General features: G+C 35.0%; 1 pseudogene; it reads left to right on the forward strand.

The window, feature by feature from the left end:
* The first annotated feature begins 1,398 nt into the window (after positions 1–1,398).
* Positions 1,399–25,566, forward strand: LOC141492340 (polycomb protein SUZ12-like; annotated as a pseudogene).
* The last annotated feature ends 1 nt before the right edge of the window (position 25,567 follows it).

The raw sequence follows: 25,567 nt of genomic DNA on the forward strand, positions 1-25,567 counted from the left end.
CCAATTAGCACATTCTCATGCTAGGTGGCCTGATCCCCCATATGCATAACATTTCCTGTCTTGGTTCCCTATTTTTCACTCTTAACTTGTATCTACAAGGTCTCTAGGGCTCAAGCTAGGGCAGAGGCTTGATGGGTCATAGACCCCACACCCCAGCAGGCTAAAACCCATTCATCTATGTCAGTGGATTTAGAAACATCAATCAGTCTCCAGCATTCCCGGGAGCAGCCTTACTTCCTTACTTGATTTTCAAAATCTTTTTTGAGCTCTGCCATAGCTTGAACCCAATTTCTATTTTTCTTGTTGTCTTTGGAATCAGATACTTGGATATGTCATCTTGTGTGTATGTGTTTTGATCTTCCATGGGACCAAATAAATTGTCTATGGACAGTTCCTTTTTTACAATTTACTCATTATCCTCACCTGTGTCCTGGTTTTGAGGTTCTTCCTGAACTTTTGAGTGTTATTGGGACACAGCCAGGAGGATCTCAGTTCCTTCAAGATCTGACTGTTCTTCTGCCTGTACTTTTGTCTGTGGCTGATCCTCTGGAACTGTGAAATGGGTCCTTACTCTGTGGCTGATCCTCTGAAGTTGTGAGGTGGGTCCCTAATCTATGGCAAAGGGGGTATCCCAGATTGTAGCCAAGGTTTGGATATAGATGAAGCCACAGATTCCTGTCCCAGAGACAGAGGAGAGACATCAACATTCTCCCCCCATCTCCTTACCTTCTGTGAATTGAGTACTCTGGAAACAGCTGTCCAGCAAGTCCCTGCTGAGTGACTCCACAGGCCTTCTTCCATTTCCCAATATCTGGGCTGCACTGAGAGCCACAACAGTGCTGAGGGTCATACTGAACAGGGTTCCATCTTAGTCCAGTGGTCAAATATGAATCAGGATGACTGGAGATATTCTGGAATGGGTAGGTAAAAATGAGACAAAATAGTCTTTTTTAACTAGTCAAACAAAATCAGTCTGGGAGAGGAAGATCTTTAGGGTTTCTGGCTAAATCAGAAACAATTGCTATTTGCCTTCATTCTGAGCAATCAAGGCTCATATAATAACCCCATGGACTTGGCCTGGGATCTATCTTTGATCAAAGAGAGTCAGAAAGATTTGAGTTTAAAGCATGATTTCCTTTTGTGAAGGTAGTAGCTAGCTCAAGGTGGAATTGTAATTTTAAAGATGGAAGTGAACTTGGAGATAATTTTTCCAAATTGTTTCATTATATAAAGGAGTTGATATCAGGCTTCCAACCAAGATGGTGGAGAGAAACTAGGAACTGGGTTAAGCTCTCCTGGCTTTCCTCTCAGAACTAACATGAACAAAGCCTCTTAACACAATCTGCATCCACAGAACCAAGAGAAGAACATCACAAAGCAAGGTCTGAGTAGGGGAGCATGGGCGAGCTGGGAGCAGAGAGGTGAGACTCAGTTCAGGAGTGGCAGAGTGAGGACTGTGGACTAACCTGAGAACAGCAGCAGAAGCTTTGACTGTGTGCCTGGAAGTTGGAAGAAGTCCAGCACCATGGTCAAGAGAGCTCCAGGGTGCTGGCTAGGCATCTATACAGTCAGCTCAGCTGATCTGGAAGACCAGGAATTTGAGGCCCCATGGTTTCACCTAAGCAACCTTGTTTCCAAAAGATTCCCCTACCCCATATTCCTATAGGAGAAAGTGACTATTCCATGAACAAACACAGTAACAGCTTCCCCCACCTCCAAGGCTCAGGTGTGGGTGGCATATCTTCCTCAGTGCTGATTGCAGTACAAGTAGGTTAACTGTATAGCCCAAGGGCCATGCCTATATGGTTCTAGCATAAATTAAATTCTTCCACAGAGTTTAAACATCAAATGGAAAAGTAATTGGGAAAAGAAACACAAGAGAAAATTAACACTATGCAGGAATAAAAATAACATTTTGCAACAAGAACACAAATCCTTTGAAAAAGTACAAAAAGAAAGTAACTCCCAGAAACGCAATTGGGCAACTGGAAAACTTTTTCAAAGATAGAATTGACCAATTGCAAAGGGAGTCTTTAAAAAGAGACTGGAATCTGTGACTTTTTGAGACAACAACAATTGGTTAATCATAATCATAGAAATGAAAAAAAATATAAGAAAAAGTAAAATTCCTCAACAGAAAAACAACTGACCTGGAAAATAGATACGGGAGAGAAAATTTAAGTCTCATAGGGCTTCCTAAAAACTTTGAGGAGAAGGAGAATTGCCCTGATTTTAGGGAATGAGAGAGCAAAATAATTATTGAAAGAATATATAGATCTCTTCCTGAAAGGGATCTGAAAATGATAACACCAAGGAATATTGTGCCCACACTCCAGAACCATAAGATAAAGGAGAAAATCATGCAAGAAGTAAGAAAGAAACAATTCAAATACCAAGGAGCCACAGTAAGGATTACAAAAGACCTGGCTCCATCAACATTAAGGGATCAGGGGGCCTGGGATATGATATTCCAAAGACCAAGAGAGCTTGGAATGCAGCCAAAAATGCACAATCCAGTGAAAGTGGATCTTCTTTTGCAGGGGAAAAGATGGACAAATAAGGAAATAGGAGACTTCCACCTTTTTTTGATTAGAAAGACCAGAGCTAAATAGAAAATTTGGACTTCAAACGTCAGATTCAGAAGATACATGAAAAGGTAAAAAGGGGAAAACATAAAAATAAAATGTTATCCAATAAGATATCCCCAACTGGGACAAAGATTCTTATAACTATTGAAAAAAGGTAACTCTGTGAGAAAGAATATACTTAGCCAGAAGTAATGGATAGTCATGACTTGTCCATGACTCTGATAGAGTGATTTAAAAAAATATTTCCTTAAAAATGAGAGGACAGTAAAAAGACAAGAGGAAGGAGGAGATTAAATGGAGTAGAGTACATCACTTGAAGAGGTTCAAAGCACCTATTGCAATAGAGGGGAAGAAGGGAGGAGGTGATTACTGCCTGAATATTACTCTCATCAGATTTGGTTCAAAGAGGGATTAACACACACAAACACACACACACACACACACACACACACACACACATGCACACACACATGCACACACACACAGAGTTTAGTTTAGAGAATTATCTTACATTTCATATATTAATAGGTGAAAGGGTGAGGGGGAAGAAAAGAAGAACTTACAGAAGGAAGTGAAGGAAGAAGGGGTAAAGGGAAAGGGGAAGAAAGGGTAGTGGAGTTGGATATGAGTATGAAAACTCACTGAAGGAAGTGGTATTCAGAAGCAAAAACCTGGGAGATAGGGATAAGATGAAAAAAAGACAAAAATACACATAGAGGGAAGATAGCCTAGAGGACAAAAGAAGTTAGTAATTATAACTTTGAATTTGAATGGAATGGACTCTCCTATAAAATGTAAGCAGATAGCAGAATGGAATAAAAGCCAGAATCCTACAATAGGTGTATTATAAGAAACATATTTGAAACAGAGAGATGTATATAAAGTAAAGGTAAACAGAGCAGAATATATCATGCTTCAGATAAAGTGAAAAAAGGCAGGGGTAATAACCTTTACCTGAGACAAAGCAGCTGCAAAAATAGATTTCATTAAAAGAAGTAAGTAAGGAAACTATATCTTCCTAAAAGGTACCATAGACAATGAAGCAATTTCAATGCTAAATTTGTATGCATCCAAATACTTAGAGGAGAAACTGAATGAGTTACAGGAAGACATAGACAGCAAAATTCTACTGGTGGAGACCTCAACCACCCTCTCTCAGAATTATATAAATTTAGTCATAAAATAAGCAAGAAGACAGTTAAGGAGATAAATAGTATATTAGAAAACCTAGACAATATAAAACTTTGGAAAATGCTGAACCAGAATAGAAAGGAATATATTTTTTTCTGCAGTACATGGCACCTACAAAAATTGATTTAGTATTAGAACATGAAAACTTAGTAATCAAATGCAGAAAGGCAGAAATAGTGGATACTTCCTTTTCAGATCATAATGCAATAAAGTCATGTGCAATAAAGGGCCATGGAGAGATAGACCTAAAACTAATTGGAAACTAAATAACCTCATTTTAAAGAATGAGTGCATCAAAAAAACACAATATGGATAGTGGGACAACATACCAAAACTTATGGGACACAGCCAAGCCAGGTATTAGGAGATAAATATCTCCCAATGTTTACATGAATAAAATAGGGAAAGAGGAAATCAATGAATTAAGCATACAATTTAAAAAATTAGAGAAAGAACAAATTAAAATTCCCCAACTAAATATCAAATTAGAAATTCCAATAATAATAAAAAGAGAATTTAAAATTGAAAGGAAGAAAATTATTGAACTAATAAATAAAACCAAGACATATTTTTATGAAATACCCAATAAAATAAATAAGCCTTTGTTTAATTTGATTTGAAATATGAAAAAATTTAAAATTAGGAAGGAAACCACGTTACTGGTATCAAAAACAAAAAATGTAAACTGACCATCAATAAGGTGGAAATTAAATTAAGAACTTGGCAATATTTTTCCCAACTATATGCAAATAAATTTGATAATCTACATGAAATGGATGAATATTTATGAAAACCTAAGTAGCCCAGGTTAAATGAAGAGGAAATTAAATACCAAAATTACTATAGCTCTGAAAAAGAAGTTCAACAAGCAATCAGTGAAATATCTAAAATAATATCTTCAGGAACTTATGGATTCATAAGTGAATTATATCAAATGCTTAAGGAAAAACTGATTTCAATTCTACATAAAATATTTGGAAAAATAGATGAAGATGCATCTCTGTTTAATTCCTATAATGACACCAATATGGCTACCTAAATCATATAGAGTCAAAACAGAAAAAAAAATAGAAATCAACTTCCCTAATGAATATGGATGGTAAAATCTTATATAAAATCTTAGCAAAGTGATTACAGCAAATTTTCACTAAGATGATACCAAATGGGATGCATTTCATGCAAGCAGGATTGTATTAAGGAAACGATCTCTATAATTGATTATATACATAAGAAACCTAACATATATCATATAATTAGCTCAGGAGATGCTGAAAAAGGCTTTGACAAAATACAGCACCCATTCCTACTAAAAATACTAGAGAACATAGGAATGAGTGGGTATTTCCTAAGAATGATAATCAGTAGCTATTTAAAACTTTAGACAAATAAAAAAATGCAATGGAGATAAATGGAGGCATTCACAATAAGGGCAGTGGTTGAACAAGGATGCCTGTTATCACAACTAATATTGAATATAGTTTGAGAAAGTCTAGTTCAGCAATAAGAGAAGAAAAATAAATTGAAAAATTTAGAATTGGGAGAGAAGAAACAAAACTCTCACTCTATGTAGATGTACATGAGATCTCTAAAGACCTAAAAAACCCTAAAATCATCAGAAGCATAGTAGAAAATGATTATAGTAATTTCCTGTTTGATAAATCCAAAGATTTCAACTATTGGGATAAAAACTCTCTTCAATAAAAACTGTCAGAAAAATGAGCAGTTAGTATGGCAGAAACTTGGATTAGACCAATACCACAAACCCTATACTAAGATAAGATCAAAATGGATACAGGATTTAGTCATAAAAACAATGATATAATGGGGTGGCTAGGTGGCGCAGTGGATAAAGTACTGGCCCTGGAGTCAGGAGTATCTGAGTTCAAATCTGGCTTCAGACACTTAATAATTACCTAGCTATGTGGCTTTGGGCAAGCCCCTTAACTGCACTGCCTTGTAAAAAAAAAAAAAAAAAAACCTAAACAAAAAAACCCCAATATTATAAGTAAACTAGGAGAAAAAGAAATAGTTTTCCTGCCAGATCTATGGAAAGGGAAGCAGTTTATGACAAAGGAAGAGATGGAGAACATCATTAAAAACAAACTAGAGGATTTTGATCACATTAAATTAAAAACCTTTTACACAGAAAAAAACCACTGTACCTAAGGGAAACAATTTTTATAACTAGTACTTCTGACAAAGGAATAATTTCTAAAATATACAGAAAAATGAGTCAAATTTTTAAAAAAGCCATTTCCCCAATTGACAAATGGTCAAAGATATGGAGAGACGATTTACAGATGAGGAAATCAAAGTGATTCATACTCATATGAAAAATTGCTCTAAATCACTAATTATTAGAGAAATGCAAATTAAAGCATCTCTGAGGTCCCAACTCATACCACTCAGACTGGCCAATATGACAAAAAAGGACAATGATCATTGTTGGAATGCATGTGTGACACTAATACATTGTTGGTGGGGCTGTGAACTTATCCTACCTTTCTGGAAAGTATTTTGGAATTACTCCCAAAAGGCAATAAAAATGTGTATATCCTTTGATCCAGCAATGCCATTACTGGATCTATTCCTTGAAGAGATCATGAAAAAATGTAAAAACATCACTTGTACAAAAATATTCATATCTGCCCTGTTTTTTATTAACAAAGAATTGGAAATCAAGTGAATGTATATCAATTGGGGATTAGCTGAACAAATTGGGGTATGTGTATGTTATGGAATGGTATAGTTCTATTAGAAACCAGGAGAGATGGGGATTCAGGGAAGTCTGGAAGGATTAGCATGAATTTATGCTGAGTGTGATCAGGAGAACAAGAATATCATTGTATACCCTAACAGCAACATGGGAGTGATGATAAAACTTAATGGACTTACTCATTCCATCAGTACAACAATCAGGCACAATTTTTAGATATCTGTGTTGGAGAATACCATCTTTATCCATAGAAAGAGTTGTGGAGTTTGAACAAAGCCCAAAGACTATTACCTTTATTTAAAAATATATATTATTATGTAATTTTGCTATCTCTTCTATTTTATTTTTTTCCTTAAGGATATGACTTCTGTCTCATCACATTCAACTTAGATCAAAGTATACACAGAAACAATGTTAAGACCAAAAGACTGCTTTCCATGGGGGACTGGGGGGAGGGGAAGAGATATTAGGGGAAAAATTGTAAAATTCAAAGGAAATAATTAATATTTTTTTAAAAAATGGCAGAGAGAAGAGGGCAGGGAAGGAGGGACAAAAATGTGGAACTCTAAAGCTTAAGAAAAAATGGAAGTTGAAAACTATCTTTGCAGGTAGTTGGAATAATAAATGAATTCAATTTAAAACAATTCCTGTCACCCACACACACAAAAACTACTGGAAACAATTAGCAACTTTAACAAAGTCACAGGATATGGAATAAACCCACATAAATTCTTAAGTATTTCCTATAAGTTGTTAGCAAGATACATTGGCATAAGTTCGAAAGAGTAATCCCATTTAAAATAACTTTGGAAAACATAAAATCTTTAAGAGTTGACCAGCCAGGAAAGACTCTATGAAAACTTAGGTGTAAGACACTTTTCTCACAAATAAAATCTAATCTAAATAGTTGGGAAAATATCAACTACTCATGATTAGGCTGGAAATAATATAATAAAATTGAAAATTATACCCAAATTAAACTATTTATTTAGTGTTGTACAAATAAAACTTCCAAGAAATTACTTTGGTGAACTAGAAAACATTGTAATTAAATTAAATGAAGAAGCAAAATGTCAAGAATATTAAAGGATTTAATGAAAAAAATGCAAAAGTAGGTGACTTAGCCTTATCAGATCTAAAATATTATTAAACCTCAATAATAAATATTGTCTGGTACTGGTTAAGAAATAGAGTGGTGAAATCTTTACAGATCAGGGAAATGCAAATTAAAACATCTCTGAGGTACCACTTCATACCTCTCAGACTGACCCATATGACCAGAAAGGACAATGATCAATGTTGGAAGCAATGTGGGAAATCTGGGACACTGATACATTGTTGTAACTCTGAACTGATCCAAACTTTCTAGAAAGCAATGTGAAATTATGCCCAAAGGGAAATAAAATGCACATACCCTTTGTTTCAGCAATACCACTACTGGGTCTATATCATTAAGAGATCATGGAAAAGGTTCAGAACATCGCTTGTACAAAAATGTTCATAGCAGCCTTTTTTTGTGGTGGCAAAGAATTGGAAATTGGGCTTATATCCATCAACTGGGGAATGGGTAAACAAAATATGCTATATGTATGTGATGGAACACTACTGTTTTATTAGATATCATAAGGGATAGCATTTCAAAGAACTTTGGAAAACTTGTGTGAATTGATGTTGTGTAAGATGAGTGAAAGCAAAAGAACAATGTACACCTTTATAACAACATAAGGGCGATGATCAAACTTAATAGATTTGCTTATTCCATCAGTGCGATAATCAGGGACAATTTTAGGGTATCTGTGATGGAGAATAACATCTGTATCCAGAGGAAGAACTGTGAAGTTTAAGCAAAGACCAAAGATTATTATCTTCAAATATTTTTTAGAAAGTTGTCTTTTGTACTAGATAATTTTGCTATTGCTAATATGTTATTTCTTCCTCAAGGATCTATTTTTTTCTCTCAACACATTCTGTTTGGAAACAATATAAAAAATATCAGACTGCCTTCTGTTGTAGGGAGGAGGGAGTGAAGGAAGTGGGGAGGAATTCTAAATTCAAAACCTCACAAAAGTGATTGGTAGAAATAGCTATTTGATATAATTGGAAAACATATAAAATATTCAGACATTAAAATGAAACTGCTATCTAAACAGGCTAGATTACCTACACAATGTTCTGTACCTAGCAAGTGTAAAATTGGGATCAAGTCTCCTGATACTATCTTGAACTGCCCAAAAGGCACATGGCCTCTTAAAGAATTGAAATTTGGGGGCAGCTAGGTAGCTCAGTGGATACAGTGGCCCTGGAGACAGGAATACCTGAGTTCAAATCCGGTGTGAGGTACTTAATAATTAGCTAGCTGTGTGGCTTTGCAAGCCACCTAAACCCATTTGCCTTGCAAAAACCTAAAGAAAGAAACAAAAAAAAGAATTGCAATTTGTACAGAATATAGATGGTAGACTATAAATATTTTAAATGATAGTTGCCATTCCTGAAATTTATGAAAATTTTTTCTTCCTATAAACTTTTTCAGAATTAATATAATTTAATAGATTTTTTTTATTAATTTGATTTCTTTGGGCTGCTTTTTGGATATGTTTAAAATTAAAATAAATTGGTATGATTGATGTTATTTTTCTATGAAAATGTTTACAACTGGATCACAAATACGTTTAAGATATCCTGAAAAATGTTTAAAAATCTGAATTATTCTTAAAGATTTGTAACTAGTGTTTCTCCAAAATAAATATTCACTATAATAGGATTGTTTGTTCTTGCCTGAAAAATGATCTCTAAGGAGAGGAAAATAAATTAATTATCAATTATCTCTTTAAAATTAAACTAAATTGAAAAGACATTAATACAAATTCTCAAGGGGTATGTTATGTTGTGTTTATGCCAAAATAACATAGCTTTTCATTTATGACTGTGGAAAACTCATTTTATTTGAGCTGAGTGAATGAAAAACTGGCCTGCTTTTATATGACTTGGGATTTACATGGTAGCTAAATAGCAAAATACACCCCAAAATCTGTCTACCCTCTGAATTAAAAGTTTCAGGACTAGGAAATCATTATGTAATAAGATATCTAATTCAATTTTTTTAACAATGCTACTTATTTTCATATTTTACCTTACTAGAAATAAAAATTATTTCCATACAACTTTGACTTCTTGGTCCTAATTATGCACTCTGACATTGTAAAAATTACTTGGCATGCACACTATATTCTTTATCATTGCGATCATTTTCCTCTTGAAATACCAAAATTTACTATTATATCTCTTAAAATGTACTGCTCAGAATCAAATATGACAGAGGTAAACTGATCATTCAACAGTATAGTATGACTACCATGCTCTGGACATATTTCTATTAAGTCATTATTAGGAGACAGAGTTAACTGTTTTATTGTTTATGTCACATTAATTACAATGATTTTGACATCTAAAATCTTTTGTGGAACCAAATCTTTCTTTGTATAGTTTTCTTTTAAATTAATCACATAACTTTGCATTTGCTATGAATAAATGTCTCTTTGCTATTTTAGCTCATCATTATAGTTTAAATGAAAAACTCTTGAATTAACATATGTACAGTTTTGTTTCAAACCTAAAGACATTTGTGAGCTCAAACACATCACTTTAATGCCTCAGGAATATTGAATTTAATTCTTTGTCTCACTGTGTTATCAATTTGGCAGACCTCTCCAATCTTTTTTGATATTGGCCCTCAGATGACAGGCTAGAAAATTTTCCTGAGTAGTTGAAACTGACAGAACTTATTCTACATTAAGAAACTATGATCAAATTCATTTTAGAATGGGGCTTCACAGAAATTCTTTGGTATCTTCCAAAATTAAGGAGAAGAAAATTTGTTCATTCAATTTACCAATTAAGATTTCATAGTTTCAAGGTCCCTGTGACACCTGTTATAGAAGATGGTAAGGGGAGCCAAGATGGCGACAAGAAGGGATCCAGTCTTAGGGGCTCTCTGATAAAATTCATCAGCTAAGGACTCTAACTAAACTTCCGAGAGACAGAACCCACAAAGGGACCCAGTGAGGCAGTTCTCCTACTCAAGGTAACTGGGAAAAGAGCAGAAAGGCTCTGCTCCCCAGATCGGAGAGGTGGCCTGCCAGAGGGGTGGCCTGCCAGAGCCAAAGAACCTCAGCCTCCCAGAGGCAGCCCCAGGGCACTGGGGGTCTCAGATCATAGCAGCGGGGGAGTCTCCTGAGCTGCACCCCAAGGAGCACTGGGCAAAAAGTGGGGGAACAGCGGGGGACCTCTGCCAGAGCAAGCACGTGGAGCCCAGCCCTCAGGGCACACTGCAAGCAGCATCCTCTTTCCCCAGCCCTGATCCAGGAAACAGAAGCAGGCTGAGCTGGTAAGCAGGAGCCCCCAGTGCATGAGCCCATGGAGTTGAGGGAGGGGAGTGAAGAGAGACTGCCTAACTCTGTCCTCTGCCCCTGAAACAGGACTCTGGGGTTCTGACCACATTCAGATCCTGACGGCAGTCTAGGCCCCCCCATAGAACAGCAGCCCCCCCCCCCACGTCAGCAGAGGGAGGTGCTTATGGTCATTCACAGACCAGGAGGGAGGACAGAGCTGCACACACTGAGACCCTTGTGGGAGTGCCCCAAAAGCTCAAGAAACACCCCAAACCAGGCCCAGGCTGGGAAAATGAGCAAGCAGAGAAACAAAAAGAAGACTATTGAGAAATATTTTGCAAATGAGCCCAAGAAGGACCAAAATACTCAGTCTGAAGATGAGGAAGCACAAGCTCCTGCATCTAAAGACTCCAAGAAAAACAGAAATTGGGCTCAAGCTATGATAGAGCTCAAAAAAGACTTTGAAAATCAAATGATGGAGTTGGAAGAAAAACTGGGAAAAAGAAAGGAGAGAGATGCAGGAAAAACATGAAAATGAAGTCAGCAGCTTAGTCAAGGAAATCCCAAAAAATGCTGAAGAAAATAGCATGCTAAAAAACAGCTTAGGTCAAATGGATAGAACAGTTCAAAAAGTTATTGAGGAGAAGAATGCTTTAAAAAGAAAAATTGGCCAGATGGAAAAAGAGATAAGAAAACTCTCTGAGGAGAACAAATCCTTCAGACAAAGAATAGAATTCAGGGAGATTGATGAATTTAACAGAAATCAGGAATCAATACTTCAAAACCAAAAAAAATGAAAAATTAGAAGAAAATGTGAATTATCTCTTTGAAAAAACAACTGATATGGAAAACAGACTTAGGAAAGATAATTTAAAAATTATTGGAATACCTGAAAGTCATGATCAGGAAAAGAGCCTCGACATCATTTTCAAAGAATTATTACAGGAAAATTGCCCTGATATTCTAGAAGCAGAGGGCAAAATAGAAATGGAGAGAATCCACCGATCCCCCAGAGAAAGAGATCCCAAAAAGCCAACCCCTAGGAATATTATAGCCAAGTTCCAGAACTCCCAAGTCAAAGAGAAAATATTACAAGCAGCCAGAAGGACACAGTTCAAATATCGTGGAGCTGCAGTCAGGATCACACAGGACTTAGCAGCAGCTACATTGGAAGCTCGTAGGGCTTGGAATACAATATACCAGAAGGCAAGAGAGCTTAGAATGCAGCCAAGAATGAACTACCCAGCAAGGCTGAATGTCCTCTTCCAGGGGAAAAGATGGACTTTCAATGAACCAGGGGAATTTCAAAGGTTCCGTTTGGAATGGCCAGAGCTGAACAGAAGGTTTGATCTTCAGATACAGGACTCAGGTGAAGCATGGAGATTGGAGTAGAGGGGGGAAATATGAGGGACATAATGAGGATGAACTGCATGTATTCCTGCAGAGAAAAATGACACTGATAATACTCATATGAACCTTCTCAGTTAATAGAGCAGGTAGAGAGAGCCTTTATAGTTGAAGCACAGAAGAAAGCTGAATTCGAAGATAAAATATGGTGTAAAAATGGAGTCAATAGAAAAAAAGGGAAATGGAATGGGAGAAAGAAAAAGGAGAGGGGGAATAGTACAAGATATTTCACTTAAGATTTTTTTTTTATTACAATGAGCTATTGCAATGATATGGAAGGGGGGAGGCAAGGGGGAATGAGGGAAAACTTTGCTCTCATCAGAGATGGCTAGGAGAGGAAACAGCAAATTACTCAATGGGGTATAGACATCTGGAGTAAGAAGGAGGCGGGAGCAGGGGGAAGGGGTGGGGATGTGAATAAAGGAGGAGAGGATGGACCATGGGGGGAGAGTGGTCAGATATAACACATTTTCTTTCTTACTTCTTGCAAGGGGCTGGGATAGGAAGGTCTGCCCATGACCACAGGGCCAGGTGGATTCTGGGCCTATGGGGTGGTATGGGGGCTCAGGGCTTCTTGGCCCCAGGACCAGGGATCTGTCTGCTGCGCCATTCAGCGACCCTACAGCAGAGTCAGAGTGAAAGGAGAGAGAAAATAGAGTACATGGTAGTGGAGAAATAAGAAAGGAGGGAGTTGCGATCAACAATGGCAAAGGTGGAAAAATATGGAAATAACTTTTGTGATGGACTTATCATAAAGAATGAGATCCACCCATGACAGAGTTGTTGGTGTTGGAACAAAGACTCAAGCACATTTTTTGTGATGATTATTTGGGGGAGGGTGCAGGGCAAGTAGGGCTGGATGGCCTGCCTGCGGCCACATAGCAGGGTGATCTTTGGGTGTCTGGGGCCGGCTTTGGACCCAGGTGCTCCTGGCTCAAGGGCCAATGCTCTGTCTGCCACCCAGCCACACCTACTATTATTACTATTCTATTTTATTTTGGTTCTTTTTTTTCTTTCTTTTTTGGTTTTTGCAGGGCAGTGGGTATCGGGTGGCTTGCATGTCACACAGCTGGGTGGTTGTTGGGTTTACGAGGCTGGATGTGGACTCGGGTGCTTGTGGCTCCAGGGCTGTTGCTTCATCCATTGCGCCAGCTGGGCATACCTACAATTATTACTATTATTATTTTTTTATTTTAATTTTTTTTTCCTCTCCCCTTTACTTTTTTTGCCCAAACAAGTCTATCTATATTCATGGGGGAGGAGGGGTATTTTGTTTACTTGTAAACAAGAATATGTTATTAATGTAAAAAAAACATTTGTACAAAATGAGAATAAAAAATAAATTTAAGATTAAAAAAAAAGATGGTAGGAAATTTAGCTAAGAAACAGTATGTTTGGGCCGGCTAGGTGGTGCAGTGGATAGAGCACTGGCCCTGGAGTCAGGAGTACCTGAGTTCAAATCCGGCCTCAGACACTTAATAATTACCTAGCTGTGTGGCCTTGGGCAAGCCACTTAACCCCATTTTCCTTACAAAAACCTCAAAAAAAAAAAGAAACAGTATGCTTTATCATGAAACTTATACTCTTAAAAAAGAGAATATGACACTGACATTCACAAAATTTTATCCCCAAGATGAGGGACAAAATATTACCTATGTGAACCCAGACAAGGAAAGACTTTCTGAAAACAATGGTATTTAGGTTCTACTTTAAAGGATTTGAAAAAATTCATAATATTGTCAGTAAGGGATTCCAGACATAATGATCATTACAAATAAATACATTCAGGTAGAAAAGTGAAGGTCCTATAATGGGGTGGAGGAAAGGGAGAACAAGTTTGGTTAGAACAGTTTGGATACAGCATAGAGTATATGGACAGGAGAAATTAGAGATAAAATTGGGGGGAAACTTTGATGGCAGATACTAGATAATCATAAATGTTGAAGAATAATTTTAAGCAGTAGAAATTTTGGGGCAGCTAGATCTACATGGGAGTAAACTCAGTCAGTGAATATTTATCAAGGTCTTACTATTTACCAGAATAGTGATAAGCATGTCAAAAAAAAATTTTTAAAGGATAAATCTGGAGTAGTACCGGAGGAAATACAAGATTAGGGAGGATTTAGAATTTTTTTTTTACAAAAAGCTGAATATTAGTTGAGACTAAAAGAACAAGAAGATTAGGGGAGCTCAGAAAGTTAGGAAGAAAAGATGAGGAGGGATAGCATTCCAAACCTGGGAGAAAACCATCAAGCATTCAAAGTAAGAAGTGTTTCATTCAAAGAACAGCAAGAAGATGAATAAGGTGCAACATTTTAAAGTTAGGATGAGATTAGATTATAAAGAAATTTAAAAGCTTGATAAAATTTTCCTTTTTTAATCCTGAAGGCTATGGGGAGCCACTAGAGGTTATTTGGTCCTTAAAAGAACTTATTAGTGGGGGCAGCTAGGTGGTGCAGTGGATAGTGCACTGAGCCCGGAGTCAGAAGAACCTGAGTTCAAATCCAGCCTCAGACACTTAATAATTGTCTAGCTGTGTTACCTTGGGCAAGTCACTCTTAAGACCATTGCCTCAAGCAAATAAAAATTTTAAAAAGAACCCATAAGTACCTCCTGAAAGATATTTCAAAATTAAATCTCCCAGGAATAAAAACAGTCAAATTCCAGAGCGCCCTGATCAAGGAAACTATACTGCAAACAGTCAAAAAGAATCCACCCAAATATCATAGAACTACAGTCAGGATCAAATGTAATTGAGAAAAATAAAATAAAAATTAAATATGCAAAAGGGGAAAGAATCTACAATGGTTAGAATATTTTGAGGCAATATTCAAGTTGATATGGTAGTTACAGATAAATGACCTTGAAGAAAACAGAAAGTCATAGAAGAAAGAAGTATTTCAAATATGAAAATTTTGTTTACCAATATATAATGTAATCACAACAAGCATAATGGTAACATGGCATAATGACTGGAAATCCAGGAAGACCTTGGTTTTGATATTGCCTTTGAAGGACACTATATGATTTTGGAAAGGTCTCAATGTACCAAGCAACTCTGTCAGAGTATTAGTTAAACAAAAGGTACAGCTTTGCACTCGAAGGACTTCCTTAAAATAGAAGTTGATGAGTTCCTTATCCCTATGAAAAAATACAGATCATCCATTTCATCCTAGGCCATCACCAATCAATTTGACTTTCATCCTGCCACTGAACTTTAATAATTCTGGAAAAGAAAGTGAGTGAGACTGATGTATTTGTGCAACTCTGCCTCACAATTCCAGTTCCTTTATAAGTCAAGACATCACCCTATGATATCTTCACAAATAAAGAATAAACTACATTATTAGAGATGGAATTAAAGCTCCCACCACCACCAGCAGCCCTCTCTCTCACTATGTCTATCTGTCTAGCTATCTGTTTCCTCTCCCCTCTTTTATAAAATACCCCTATAGTTTCTCATATATAATATATAAATATATTCAATTTTGATAGAATACTAAGTTATATAGTTTATATGCAGAATGATGTTCTTGGGTTTTTTTTCTTTTTTACTAAATTCTCAATCTTTCTAAAGATTTCTCCATCTTTATATATTGAAATCCAACTTACAGGGTTTTTTTAAGCTATGTTTATTTTTCATCAAAATTTTTGACATTTACATGAACCTTACAATATAATTGAAATGTGAGGAGTAAATTTAAGGATATATATATATATATATATATATATATATATATATATATATATATATATATATATATATATATGACAGAGATATCTGTAGTATAGTATAACCAAGAAACTTAAAGTCAATAAAAATTTATGACAAGTGAATTATATCCACTTGAAAATATTAGATAGCTCATTTCATTTGGTAACCTATTATATGAAAAGAGATTGCCATTATATAGGTAATTCATATTCATTTTCATGGCTTCAGAAAGTATGACTGTAGAAGATGAGATCACAATTAGTCACATTAGAGAAAACACCTAGCTAAAAGCCCTCTAAATTTAACTACATCTACGTATGCAACTACCCACACATATATGCATATATTTCTTTGTTTATATATGCCTATATGTCAATATTAACATGTCTCCATTTCTATCCATATCTATATCTATACCTATCTATCTTTCTATCTATCCATTTACATAAAGACATATAAAGGGTCCAAATAAAGTGAAACCAAAAATGTGTACTGGTAAATTCCATTATGGTAAAACATACAGAAAGAGTTGGATCAATTACTGGATTATTAATACCACCAATCCACTTCACAAGTCCCAGAAATTAGTAGGCATTAATTCTGTCTACTAAGAAAAGAAAGAAGTGGTGGAAAAAATATAGAAGACATTTTGATTCCATATCTTAATAAAATAAATCCTATAAATGGCTAGGTGGCACAGTAGATAGAGCACCAGCCCCAGAGTCAGGAGTACCTGAGTTCAAATCTGGCCTCAGACACTTTATAATTACCTAGCTGTGTGGCCTTGGGCAAGTCACCCATTACCTTGCAACAAAACCTAAAAAAAATAATTAATATAGAATTACAATGTATAGAATAAGATATATAGTATAATATATGATATATATTTGAAAAAAATTACTTTTGCTTAATGATGTTTTAAGATTTGACATTTATACAAAAGTTTTGAGGATTTCAATTCTTTGGAATTTTGGAGCAAAATATTTGTTTTTCCTCTACTTTTTTGATTGGAAAAATGTATTATTGTTAGGTGATCATCTACATTGTTACGAAACTATAAAGATTAATGAGCTATTGTTGGAATGAATAATTGAGTGTATTATTTTTATGCTGGTCTTGAGCTTTGTTTCTAAAAAAATGTCATTAAATGTATGGTTACACTGATGTGGAACATGGAACTACTTCAAAATCTTTTGTTTTGAGAATGTCACCTTCTTTCTGTCCTTTCTTCCTTTCTTCCTTTCTTTCTTTCTTCCTTCCTTCCTTCTTTCCTTCCTTCCTTGCTTCCTTCCTTCCTTCCTTCCTTCCTTCCTTCCTTCCTTCCTTCCTACCTTCCTACCTTCCTTCCTTCTTTCTGTCCTTTATCCCTTCTTCCCTTTATTCCTTTCTTTCATTCTTTTTTGTTTCTTCCTTTGCTTCTTTGTTTCTTTCCTGACTTCTTTCTTTGCTGGCTGCATTCATTCATTCTCTTTCTTTCTTTCTTTCTTTCTTTCTTTCTTTCTTTCTTTCTTTCTTTCTTTCTTTCTTTCTTTCTCTTTCATTTTTCTTTCTTGTTTCTTCTCTCTACCTTCCATCCATCCTTCCTTCCTTCCTTCCTTCTTTTTTCATTCCTCCCTTCAAGCTTCCTTTCTTTCATCATTTCTTGTTTCTTCCTTTGTTTCTTTGTGTGTTTGTTTCTTCTCTTTTTTCTGTTCTGTCTTCTTTCTTTACTAGCTTCTTTCTTTCTTTCTTTCTTTCTTTCTTTCTTTCTTTCTTTCTTTCCTTCTCCCTTCCTTCCTTCCTTCTTTCTTTCTTTGCCATACTGTGAATTTAAAAGCAAAATTTTAGTGCTTTTGTCAAATGAAAATGATGAAAAAAAGGTATTTAACCTTAGGAAAAGAAGATATTCTATAAAAGCATTATATGTTTATTGTTGTTTTCATCCTTTATTTTTGTATTGATATTACATGTTGATGATTTTTAAGATGAATTTGATTTAATTAAGGTGGAGATGCAAAAATTGCTAACCAATTCTTATATATTCATTGAAGTCCTGTAGGAAGTCAAAAGCCAGGATGACTGGCCATTCCTCAGAATTCAGAAAATAACTTTGGTGTCTTGAATGTCTGACCAGGCTATAAGTACTCCAGTATCCTTTCTTCTGTTGCATAATTGACTGTTAAAAAAATAAGAAAAACAAATTGTTCTCTTCAACCCATTTCACTTAGGCTCATATGCTTGGAGTAGGCATTCATTTAACATACCTATAAATTGTAGGATTGAAGATTAGTTTCCCCCTAATTTAGCCTGTATGCTACAATGATTTTGCTAGGGTATGGCTGCTAGGCATTCCACAGTTGAGAGTTGCATGAAGGTGGATACCTAAACTGGATCTGAAACTGTAAAAGAGGTTCACCAAACATTCAAATCACAGATATTAGTTCTCTCTAAACTCCTCCCACACTGTTATAAGCACATTATTTTTTTCAAGATAATTATCTAGCTTTTTGACTTTGTATTTTAAGTGTATTGGGTTCTTAACATTTCTACCAATTAATGACTATTAGGTGGTGTAATATAAAAGACTTTAAACACAAAGTCAGGAAGACATAATTCAAATCATCAGAACTTTCCAGCTTATGACATAAGGCAATTCATTAATTTCTTCAACTTTAAAAGTTCATTAATGTCAATTGATTTTTTAACAAATTTTTTATTTTAATTGAATTTTATGACTTTTCCCCTAATCTTGCTACATTGCTCCCCACTCCATGCAGAAGGCAGTCTGTTAGTCTTTACATTGCTTCCATGCTATACATTGAGCAAAACTTAATGTGATGAGAGAGAAATCCTATCCTATAGGAAAAAAGAAAATCTGAGGTGGCAAAATTACATAATAAAATAATTTTATGAAAAATTTTCTTTAAAAAATTCTTTCTTTAAACTCCACAATTCTTTCTCCAGATATAGATGGTATTCTATATCTCAAATACCCCAAAATTGTCCTGGATTGCTGCTCTTATGAAATGATCAAGTCCATTAAAATTGATCATCAACCCCATGTTGCTGTTGTGTATAATGTGTTGGTGTATAATGTTCTTCTGTTTCTGCACATCTGGCTCAGCATCAGTTCATACCATACCTTCCATGTTTCTTTGGATTCCCATGCCTCCTGGTTTCTAATAGAACAATAGTATTCCATAATGTGCATATACCACGATTTGTTCAGCCATTCCCTATTTGATGGACATTTACTCAATTTCCAATTCTTTGCTACCACAAACAGAGCTGCTATGAATATTTTTGTGCAAGTGAGGTTTTTTTTTACCCTTTTTTCATGTAATCTTCAGGGTATAGACCCATGAGGGGTATTGCTGGATCAAAGGGTATACACCTTTTTGTTATTTTTTTGAACATAAAATTCCAAATTGCTCTCCAGAAAGATTTGATCAGTTCACAGAGCCCCAAATCCCTTCCAACATTAATCATTGTCCTTTCTGGTAATATTGGCCAGTATGAGAGATGTGAGTTAGTACCTTAGAGATGCTTTAATTTGCATTTTTCTAATAAGTAGTCATTTAGAACAATTTTTTTTAGGTTTTTGCAAGGCAAATGAGGTTAAATGGCTTGCCCAAGGCCACACAGCTAGGTAATTACTAAGTGTTGGAGGCTGGATTTGAATTCAGGTACTTCTGACTTCAGGGCAGGTACTTTACCCACTGCACCACCTAGTCACCCCTAGAGCAATTTTTCGAATTACTGTGCATCTCTTTGATTTCTTCATCTGTAAATTGCCTTTGCATACACTTGGACCATTTCTCAATTGGGGAATGGTTTGGTTTTTATTATAAATTTTACTCAGTTCTCTATATATTTTAGAAATGAGTCCTTTGTCAGAAATACACATAGTATAAATTGTTTCCTAATTTATAACATTTATTTGTTCTTAATAGAGTGGTTTTATTTGTACAATGGCTTTTTAATTTAATGTAATCAAATTTATCAAGTTTGTTTTTAATAATGTTCTCCATCTCTTCCTTGGTCCATAGATGTAACAGGTAAACTATTCCTTCATTTCCAAGTTTGCTTATAATATATTCTTTTATATCTAAATCCCATACCCGTTTTGATCTTATCTTGGTATGGGATGTGTGATGTTGGTCTAATCGAAGATTCTACCTAACTAACTTTCAATTTTCCCAACAGCTTTTATCTAAGAGAGAGTTTTTATCCCACAACTTGACTCTCTGGATTTATCAAACAGCAAATTACTGTAATAATTTCCCGCTATCTCTATTGTACCTAGTCTGTTCAACTGAACCACTACTCTATTTCTTAGCCAATTTCTATGGCTGATGCATTATATTATAATATTATATCTGGTAGGGCTAAACCACCTTCTTTTGCACTTTTTTCATTAAATCCCTGGAGAATCTAATCTTGTTATTTCTCCATATGAATTTACTTACAATTGGTTTCTAACTCATTAAATAATTTTTTGGAACTTTGATGAGTAGGACACTAAACATGTAGTTTAATATAGGTAGAAGAGTCATTTTATTGTATTAGCTTGGCCTACCCATGAGCAGCTGATATTTGCCCAGTCATTTAAATCTTATTTTATTTGTGTGAGAATTGTTTTGTATTTTCATAGAGTTTCTGAGTCTGCCTTGGCAGTTAGACTCCCAAGAATTTTATATTGCCTGAGTTTACATTGAATGGGATTTCTGTTTCTAGCTTTTGTGCTTGTATCTTACTAGTAAAATATATTACATCTGAGGAATTATGAGAGTTTACTTTGCATCATGCTACTTTGTTAAAGTTGCTAATTGCTTCTAGTAGTTTTTTTGCAAGGCAATGGGTTTAAGTGGTTTGCCCAAGAACATACATCTTTAAGTGACTGAGACTGGATTTGAACTCAGGTACTACTGACTCCAGGGCCAGTGCTCTATCCACTGTGCAACCTAGCTGCCCCCTCTAGTAGTTTTTTAAATGATTTTTTAGGATTCTCTAGGTATACCATCATGTCATCTGCAAAAAAAGTAAGTTTTATTTCTCTTTCCCAATTCTCATTATAATTTCTTTTCCTTCTCTTATTGCTGTTAATATTTCTAACACACTATTGAATAGTAGTGGTGATAAAGGGCAATCTTTTTTCACCCCTGATCTTACTGGAAATGCCTCTAGTTTATCCCCATTGCATATAATGCTTGTTGATGGTTTTAGATAGATACTGCTAATTATTGTAAGGAACAATACATTTATTCCTACTCTTGTGTTTTTAGCAAGAATGGGTGCTTTATTTTATCAAAGGCTTTTTTTCAGCATCTATTGAGATGATCTTATGATTACAGGTTTGTTATTGATATAGTAAATTTTATTATCAGTTTTCCTGATATTGAATCAAACCTACATTTCTTGGATAAATCCTTCTTGGTCTTATCATATTAACTAGGGATAACTTGCTGTAATCACTTTCTGAAGATTTTATTTAAGATTTTCACATCTATATTCAATATGAAAATAGGTTTAAAATTTTCTTTCTCTGTTTTTTTACTCTTCTTGGTTTAGGTATCAGCATCATATTATTGTCACAGAAAGAGTTAGGCAGACTTCCTTCACCTAATTTTCCAGAGTTTATATAGAATTGGAACCCATTGTTCCTTAAATGTTTGATAGAATTCACTTGTGAATCTATGTAGCCCTGGGAATTTTTTCTTAGAAAGTTCAATAGTGGTTTGGTGAATTTTACTTTCTGAGATCAGGTTATTCGGGTATTTAATTTCCTCTTCATTTTAACTGGGCAGCTAATATTTTTGTAGATATTCATCCATTTCACATAGATTATCAAATTTATTTGTATAGAATTGGGTGAAATAATCCTGAATTATTACTTCAATTTTCTCCTCATTTGTGGGGATTTCACCTTTTTTCATTTATGATACTAGCAATTTTCTTTTCTTTTTTTTAATCAACTTAGTTGAGGTCTATAAAGGTTATTGGTTATTTTCATAAAACCAACTCTTGGTTTTATTCATTAGTTTAATAGTTTTCTTGCATTTGATTTTAATAATTTCTCCTTTAATTTTTAGAATTTCAAATTTGATATTTAATTGGAGGTTTCGAATTTGTTCCTTCCCTATATTTTAGTTGCAGTTTTAGTTTGTTGATTTCTTCTTTCTTTAATTTATGCATGTAAGTATTTAAAGATATGAAATATCCCTTGTATCCAATAAGTTTTGTATGTTGTTTCATTATTGTCATTAACTAAGATGAAATCATTAATTCTTTCAAGAATTTGTTTTTGATCCACTCAGTCTTTACAAAGTGTTTATTTAGTTTCCAAATAGCTTTAGGTCTATTTCTCCATGGTCCATTATTGCATGTAATATTTATTGCATTATGAACTGAGTAGGATGTGTTCACTGTTTCCGCCTTTCTGCATTTTATTATTTGTTTTCTTATGCCATAATACAATATCAGTTTATGTGTAAATGCCATGTACTACAGGAAAAAAGCATATTTCTATCTATCCCCATTCAATTTCCTCCACAGGTCTATAATGTCTAGGTTTTTCTAACATTTTTTACCTCTTTAACTTTTATGGTTAGATTTATCTAAATCTGAGAGTGGTAGTTTGGAGGCTCCTAACAGTAGAGATTTGTTGTCTTTGTCTTCCTGTAACTCATTCAAATTCTCTAAGAATTTGGATGCTATACACCTTGGTGCATACATATTTAGCATTGAAATTGCTTCATTGTCTATGGTACCTTTTGGGAGGATATAATTTTTTTCCTTATCTCTTTTAATGACACCTATTTTGTAGTTATTTATCTGAGATAAAGATTACTATTGCTGCTTTTTTTCACTTCAGCTGAAGCAAAATTTATTTTGCTCCAACCTTTTACCTTTACTCTACATGTATGTCTCTACTTCAAAAGAATTTCTTATAAGCAGCATATTGTAAGATTCTAATTTTCAATCCAGTCTACTATTCACTTACATTTTATGGTAGAATTCATCCCATTCACATTCTAAGTTATAATTACTAACTCTTTATTGTCGTCCATACTGTCTTCTCTCTGCATTTTCCTGTTTTCTCACTTTATCCAAATTCCCCCGTATTTTGTTTCTGAAAACAACCACCTTTAGTGTGTTTGCCCCTTTATATCCAACCCCACTCCCCTTTCTTTCCCCTTTCCCTTTGCCCCTTCTTTCTTCCCTTTCTTTTGTTAATTCAACTTTACCTCTCCCCTCCCTTTCCCCTTTTCAAATGAAAGGTAAGATAAGTTTCACAATTTAACTCTATGTGACCTTTAAGACAAGTCTGATGAGAGTAAGATTCAGGCTGTTCTTATTTCCTCCCTTTTTCCCCCTCTATTATAATAGGTCATCTGTACATCTTTGCTCTTCATCCTCCTGTGTCTTTTCTGTCCCCTCTTTTAAAGGAGATATTGTATTTAAATCATTCTATCAGAGTCACACATAAGTCATGAGTGTCCATCACTTCTGACTAAGTATCTTCTCTGTAATAGAGTTACAGTTCTCAAGAGTTTTGAGAATCTTTCTCCCTGTTGAGGACATAGCCAGTTTCATCTTATTGGGTAGCAGTTTTTGTCTTTAACCGTTTTTTAGCTTTTCATGTGTCTCTTGAGTCTCTTGTTTGAAGTCCAAATTTTCTATTTAGCTCTGGTCTTTTACATCAGGACAAGTTGGAGGTCTCCTATTTTTTAAATGTCTATCTTTTCCCCTGAAAGAGAGGACCCAGTTTTGTCAGATAGTGGATTCTCAGATGCATTCCAGGCTCCCTTGCTCTTTAGAATATCATGCAGCCAGGTCCTTTGTAATCCTTACTGTGACTCCTTGGTATCTAAATTATTTCTTTCTGGCTGATTTCAGGATTCTCTCTTTTATTTGATAGTTCCCTAATTTGGCCATAGTATTCCTTGGTGTTTTCATTGTGGGATCCCTTTCCAGAGGAGATTGATGTATTCTTTCAGTAACGATGTTGCCCTTTGGTTCCATGATGTTGGCGAAATTTTCCATCAATAAATCCTGTAATATTGAGTCCAGGCTTTCTTTCTCTCTGCAGTCTTTTCTTCAAGCCCAAATGATTCTTAAGTTGTCTCTCCTGATTATATTCTCCAAGTCAGTGTTTTTGCTATGAAGTGTTTTATATTTTCTTCTAATTTTTGTTTTGTTTAACAGATTCTTGTTGTCTCCTAAAGTCATTAGTTTCCAAAGATTCCACTCTTTTTTTAGAATTCTCATAGTGCCCGTATTTTTGCACAGAACTCTTACTTACATGTCTCATCAAAGCTCTAGAACAAACATCAAAAGGAAAACATTTAAAGTTGATGACATGCTATCAAAAATTGAGAAAATGAAAGCAGATCAATAATCTCATTGCTTGTCAGCTCATCTACAGCTGACATTTACTGGTTTCTTCCCTAAAAATGATAAGCCATCTCAAAACTCAGAAAATGTACAAAATTCTGTTACCCTGGAAGTTCTACTTTTGTAAGTCTGTCACAAAAATGGAAGGATATAAGTTATCTAATAATGCAAGTTCCCACAGTTAAAAAGCAGGTGCTTTTGAATCCAGACCTCAACCAAACAAAACCTTGAAACTGTCCATCCCTTACTGTTTCAAGTAATGAATTTGAACCTAGTAATAGCCATATGGTGAAGAGTGACTTGTCCAGGAAGAAGCGAGTTTAATGGAATGATTAATGGAGAAATAAATGAAAACATAGATTTCAATGAAGAACTTCCTGCCAGAAGAAAACAAAATTCTTCAAATTGTGAAGATGGGGAAAAGACTTGTGTTGCACAAATGACTGTATCTGATAAAAACAGACAATTTCAACTTTTAGATGGAGAATATGAAGTAGCCATGCAGGAAATGGAAGAATGTCCAATATGTAAGAAAAGAGCAACATGGGAAGCAATTCTTGATGGAAAAAAAAGCTACCTCCATTTGAAACATTGTCTCAGGGACCTGTACTGCAGTACACTCATTGATGAACAGGAAACACCAATGACAATTCTACAGCTCCTATATCCAAACCTCTTGCAACCCAAAATTCTGAGTCTCCTTCCATAAAATAAGCCTGGTTCTGTTAAACCCCCTCAGACTTTAGCTTTGAAAGAATCATTATCTACAGACCTTCAAACAAGAAAAGAAAAGAATATTTTAAATGAACCCAGACAAAGTTTGAGAATATTTGAATAGTTCCTTTACAACAACAATACAAAGCAATAAATTGAGGCCCTAGATGACTAGCTTTGCCCTTGATGCATATTGAATCATCACAAGTTTATAGTTTACTAAAACATCTTAAACTATGTCACAGCAGATTTATCTTCAAATATGTTTATCATCCAAAAGGTGCTAGAATAGACATTTCTATCAATGAGTGCTATGATGGCTTCTATCCAGGGAATCCTCAAAATATTCAATGCCAGCCTGAGTTTGGTTTTAATTGTAATATGTCAGTAAAGAGAACACCAGTCACACTCATTCTTGTATGTAGACCAAAAAGTACAAAAGCAAGTATGTCTGAATTTCTTGAATCTGAAG

Source organism: Macrotis lagotis, chromosome 6, assembly GCF_037893015.1.
Source record: "Macrotis lagotis isolate mMagLag1 chromosome 6, bilby.v1.9.chrom.fasta, whole genome shotgun sequence".
In the NCBI taxonomy this organism is placed as follows: Eukaryota; Metazoa; Chordata; class Mammalia; order Peramelemorphia; family Peramelidae; genus Macrotis; species Macrotis lagotis.